Here is a 5,864-nt window from a genome sequence, read left to right as displayed (position 1 = left end):
CTCGCATTCATTCCTTCTGCCTGGGCAAAAGCGGGTGGGGTGGGGGTAGGGGTGGGGGTGGGGGGGTGGAGGCAGACAGAACCAAAGGTGTGAGCCAACCGTTATTCAGAGGTGGGAGAAGAGACTCAGCTGAGCCTCAAAGAGTGGCAAAGCTTATTAGAAATGACCTCTAAGCTGTTTTCAAGGACAAATGAAAGTTTGGGGGTGGAGGGGAGGCAAAGACTATGGAAGGGGTTTCCTAGCAAAGGGTCTGAGATAAGGGGAGACATAGGTCAGCGTGTGATTGACACACAGTGAAATTTTTCCCCCTTGTCTATCGATCCCGGTCCTCCCTGGCTTCACACCCTCACAGCCTCCTGCTTCTATGGATCCCGTGTACTCTTACATGGTCTGTCAGCAGTCTCTTCTTGTCTGGCTGTTCAGAGTAGCCCCAGCCCTGCATCCCACCCTCCTGCATTTTCACAGGATCTTGCCACAGCTCCTCTGCACCTCAGAGTCTGAGGAGTGCTTCATTATTGCACCAATGTTAGAGGGAAGGCCAGTAACCTTTCCAGGCCCCTGTGGCCCTTTTAATGGTAAATTTCACAAGCTGTGAATTTGCAAAAAGGCACGTGCTCTGCACGGACCCTTTGAGCTGTTATCTCATACAGCTCTTCTTCACGGCATGTCTTAGGGAGCTTAATTAGGTTGTGGTGTGGGGCTGTTTCTTTGACTCATTTCTATTGAGCACCTAGGAGCAGAATCTTTCCCCCAGCACCCTGTAACCTAGTATAGGGTTGAAGGCTTACCAGGAACAACCGACTGAAGGTTTCAAACCTCACTTTGCTTCTGGCTAAGTTGAATGTGTGTGGTGTGGCAGGGGAAGGGGCAGCAGAGGGGGCATCCCTGAGCTTCAGTGTTCTCATTACAAAATGAGATTGAAGGTCCATTGTTAAGGATTAGAGACCACAGGTGTAGCAGGTGTGCTACGGGGACAAAGCCAGCACTATACAGTAGGCACTACTTAAGGAATGACACAGAACCGCCCTGATGGTTCAGAAAAGGGGAGGTGTATGTGAGGCGATCAGAACAGACTGTGTTCAGACAGAGCTAGCACTGGAAAAGGCAGCTGAGCATGAAACAGAAACTATGCACAGAGCTTTGTAGGCAAAGGGAGTTAAATACATAAACAAATTCTCATAGACAAGTTTGCATATGGCATATTTGGGAGACCAAGGACTCATCTGTCCCCCCTACACACACACACACACACACACACACACACACACACACACACACACGCACACACACACACACCCCTACACCGCCATCCAATTTGTGAATTTTAGAGGGTGGGGTGGGAACATTCTTTTTTAAAAAAAAAAAAATAGGGCTCTCAAAAATATTTACACTTTTTTTTTTTTTTTTTTTTTTTTACATTGACTAGTTTGCCTTTGCTGTAAAGATGAAAATGATGAGAAATAAAGTCTTCCAGAAGATCCGGTCCATATGCTGCTGCCCGCCATGGCTGGAGTCTCGGATTCAACCATTGTGTTGGCTGCCTGCTGCCCAGACTGAATGGGGTGAACTCAGGACAGAACCTTGCTTTGGCATGAATCCCTCTGCCTTCTCTTGCTGACACATTCCCTCCACCACTCAAGAATGCACAGAGCCCTTGCCAGGTTGAGAATGCCTGACTGTGACAGCAGCGTTTGCAAAGTAAAGAGCCTATTTATGAAGATAATGGCAGTGCCCAGACCAGGCCCACCGTGGGAGAATCTTGGCTCGTAATTAGCAAGAACAGTGCATTTTAATGAGGATGCCTGGTAGGCAGTCGGCTCCTGCCTGGACTGCCAACGAATCTGGGCCAGAGGGAGTGTTGGCAGCAAGGACAAGGAGCAGGTGAGGGGAGAAACACAGAAGAAAATGTGCTCATCTTTCGGAAACTTGAAAGCTTTAAGATGGTTTCATTTCCCCATTACCCTGGCTGTTGTCCCTTGGGCTGTTTCTCTGGAAGCAAACAGCTTGGAGAAGATATATCAGATCTGGTAACTAGCAATCCCAAACATTGCTGGAGTGAGCAGCAAAGGCCTAAGGGCCTTGGGGTGGAGGCTCAGAAATGTGGGCATTTTATTTTTCCTGAAAGGCAATTAGGCCATTGCTATGAAGCCTGTGGAGAAACTGGAATCTCAAAGCTTTCTGAAGAGAATAGCTATGGCTTTTGAAGCTGTGAACCCTGGTGGAGGTGATCCATTATTACCAAGGTTAGCTTAAGCCAGAGCCTTTGAGCTTTGCTGATGGAGGCTGACAAACTACCGCTGAGGGGTATGACCTAAGGAATATGGAACTTCTCAGCCTCTCTGTTGTTTCAGAGTTCTGGCTCAGGGAGAATGGGTTTCCCATTGAACAGGGTGAATGTTCATGCATAGGTGAGTATAGCAATTCCAAGATGGGTGAAGGAACTGTGATGTGCTGAATCCTGGGCACCACGAGTGTCTTAGTCAGTGTTCTATTGCTGTAAAGAGACGCCATGACCATGGCAGCTCTTATACAAGAAAACATTTCATGAAGGCTGGCTAATAGTTTCAGAGGTTTAGTTCATTGTTGTCACGATGGGGAGCATGGAGGCATGCAGGTAGACATGGTGCTGCAGAAGCAGCTGAAAATTCTACATCTGGACCCACAGGAAACAGGAAGAGAGAGACAGGAAACAGGAAAAGAGAGACAGGAAACAGGAAGAGAGAGACAGGAAACAGGAAGAGAGACACACACTAGGCCTTGCTTGAGTTTTGAAACCTCAAAAGCCACCCCTAGTAACATACTTCCTCCAACAAGGCCACACCTCCTAAACCTTCGCAAGTAGTGCCACTTCCTGATGATTAAGCGTTCAAATACATGAGCCTGTAGGAGTCATTCTTTTTTTTTTTTTCTTTTTTATTATTATTTTCTTTATTTACATTTCAAATGCTATCCCGAAAGTTTCCCATACCCCTCCCCCCACCTCTGTTCCCCTACCCACCCACTCCCACTACTTGGCCCAGGCCTTGCCTTGTGCTAGGTCATATAGAGTTTGGAAGACCAAGGAGCCTCTATTGTAGGAGTCATTCTTATTCAAACCACCACAGCAAGAATTCTCAGGTCAGATGGATGAAGGCTATCTTGTTATATCTGATATATAAGGGACAATCATAGAAGCCCTTAACAAAAAAATGAAAGGGATACTTATAATTACAGGTATTGAGTTGGGTGGTGAACTCAATTCAGATAGACTGCGGCAGCAGGTTCAGTTCAATGTTTGCAGGCAATTTGAAAAAGCAGAGGTGATCTTTAGAAGTATTAATAAAAATCACTATCAAAGTAAATAAATGAAACATGGCAGATGCTGAAGAAATGACTCAGGAGTTAAAAGCACTGGCTGCACCTTCAGAGGACCTGGGTTCAAGTCTCAGCACTCACATGGTGACTCACAACCATCGGTAGCTCTGGGGAATCATCTCACATTGTCTTCTGGCCTCTGTGGGCCCGAGGCATGGACATGGTACACGGACACATATTCAGGCATAAATATTCATCTGTACATATTTAATAATAGTAGCAGTAATAATTTTAAAACATAGGGAATGCTAGTTATCTCATGCCTATTGTGTTCAGTTTTCATAGCAGCAGAATAACAAAAGCAATAACAAATCAGAATAAATGTATTTGTTACCTGCTGCTGCTGTGACAAACCACATGAAGGTAGTGTCTCAAATCAACACAATTTACTGCTTTATAGTTTGAGAAGCTGGAAATAAACAAGGGTCTTCTGGAGGCTAGAGGAGACCCTCTGTAATCTTGCTTTGTCTAGAGGCCACCTTCTTCTTTGGCTACTTTCCCTTCCCCCATCTTCAAAACCCGTAACAGAGCATCTTCAACCATTCTCTCACCATCATGGCAGAAAGCATGGCAGTGTCCAGGCAGACATGGTGCTGGAGATGGAGCTGAGTGTTCTACATCTTGATGCAAAGGCAGCCAGAGGAAACTCTCTTCTACAGACAGCTAGGAGGAGCCTCTCTTTCCACACTGGGTGGGGCTTGAGCATAGAGATCTCAAAGACCTCCCTACCCCCGCAGACACACTCTAATCACGCAAAACCCACTCCAATAATGCCACACCTCCTAATAGTGCCACTTCCCATGAGTCAACCACATTCAAACCACTGTAAGACTCTGGCCAGACTTAGCTTAGGGGACCCCCTGAATGAACCACGCTGAATCGATGCAAAAAGCAAGAGGAATTTATTGTTCCAGTGCACTGGGGTCATCCCAGACCGGAAGGAGTGGCTGCCACCCCCAGCGGCCTGTTCAGAGAGTTTTTATTTGTTTTCCAGGGGTGGAATAGAGCATCAGCAACTAGGCACAATATGATTGGCCAAAAAGTGTGCCCTTTAAACTGATTGGTCTTTAGAGAATGAGGAAGTAGGGGCTTACTCAGCCTCTCCTTTCTGGCCTACGTGCTCTCTACCTATCTCTTCCAGGAGGGGACAAGTGGAATTTTGGAAAATCGCAAAGCTCTGAGCTGACCCCTTCACTACCACAGTAGTCTAGGGCATTTCTTTTTCCTTCCACAAGTATGCACAGGGCTTGCTAACCCAAGCGGATTCTCACTGTTCTACTGTTTCCAAGCACACCCTTGCCCTGGGGCCTCTTTATGATGGCATGACTATTTCCCTTCTTAGTCCTGTTCTTAGAGGAAGTGCTTGCTGTCTTGGAGAAGAGGAACCATGAGCCTTTGGAACCTGGCAGCTGAGGCCAGTTCTTGGGAGTTGCTCAACAACAGAAGTGTGTGCCTTTATAATTCTTGGGGTAATGCCAGCTACCAACTTAGACTTCTCTTAGACTTCTGTTCAAGGAAAGAACCAACTTCCAACTTCCATCTACCTCACTCTGTAGGCAGAGTTTTTAACTCACCAAAGAGCTCATTCTGTGCTCAGGAAATAGAATTGACATCTCTTTCTGTGTGTGTGTGTCTCTCTCTCTGTTTCTCTCGTTCATTGGTGTGTATTTTGCTTTCAAGTATGTCTCTGTGAGGGTGTTAGATCCCCAGAGTTATAGGCAGTTGCACACTACCATGTAGGAGCTGGGAATTGAACCCAGATCCTCTAGAAGAGCAGCCAGTGCTCTTAACCACTAAGCCATCTCTCCAGCTCATGACAGAAACTCTCGGACAAGAAGTGTCTAACAAAAACTCTTATATCTGTGTGTTTAAAATAGAGAAACAAGGGGTAAAGCCAAGGAAAACTGGGTAACTTTATAAGTGCTAAGTGACCATAGAGTAGCATTAACCTTTATGAAACACTTTTAACCCGATAGTCCAGGGTCTGGATTGGTCAGATCACAACTGAAATATTTCATTTGCTTCCATGCATTCAGATTGGAAAGGGATATAGACATAAAAAAAAAAAAAAAAAAAAAAAAAAAAGTCAGGGCTTTCAGTGGAAGGATGAAGGGACTTGAAACTACCTCAGACCTAGGACCGCAAAGGCACCAAGGGCATCAGAGGGCCTGCGGATACTTATGGAGAAACCACCAGGTGTAATGCCCACTGAGATCTAAAGGAGAGAAAATCCTTGCCCTCAAAGGAAATAAGTAGCAGGAAGCATGTATATACATGTAAATTTACGTTAATTTATGTAAATGTATACAAGGTAACTCCCAGACAGCTTCCAGAGTGGCCCATTAAGAATCCATTTGGGGGGGGAGGGGTTGCAGGGGGAGGGGCTGGGGATATGGCTCAATAGGCAAAGGGCTGGCTGTGCAAGCTTGAGGAGCTGAGCTTATCCTCAGCACCCAGACAAAGAGCCAGGCTGGGCAGCATGCACAGGCAACCCCAATGCTAGGGCCAGA

The 5,864-nt window shown here is 46.1% G+C and overlaps 1 long non-coding RNA gene across 1 annotated transcript in view; it reads left to right on the top strand.

The window, feature by feature from the left end:
• LOC110327261 overlaps positions 1 to 1,713 on the top strand; it is a 24,595-nt gene extending 22,882 nt beyond the window's left edge. The window contains exon 4 of the long non-coding RNA XR_002380825.1: positions 1,427 to 1,713. This is a non-coding gene — a long non-coding RNA (uncharacterized LOC110327261). The remainder of the gene's footprint in view (positions 1 to 1,426) is intronic.
• The last annotated feature ends 4,151 nt before the right edge of the window (positions 1,714 to 5,864 follow it).

The sequence above is a fragment of the Mus pahari genome, chromosome 10 (assembly GCF_900095145.1).
Source record: "Mus pahari chromosome 10, PAHARI_EIJ_v1.1, whole genome shotgun sequence".
NCBI classification, from domain to species: domain Eukaryota; kingdom Metazoa; phylum Chordata; class Mammalia; order Rodentia; family Muridae; genus Mus; species Mus pahari.
This window is presented reverse-complemented; position numbering and strand designations above follow the sequence as displayed.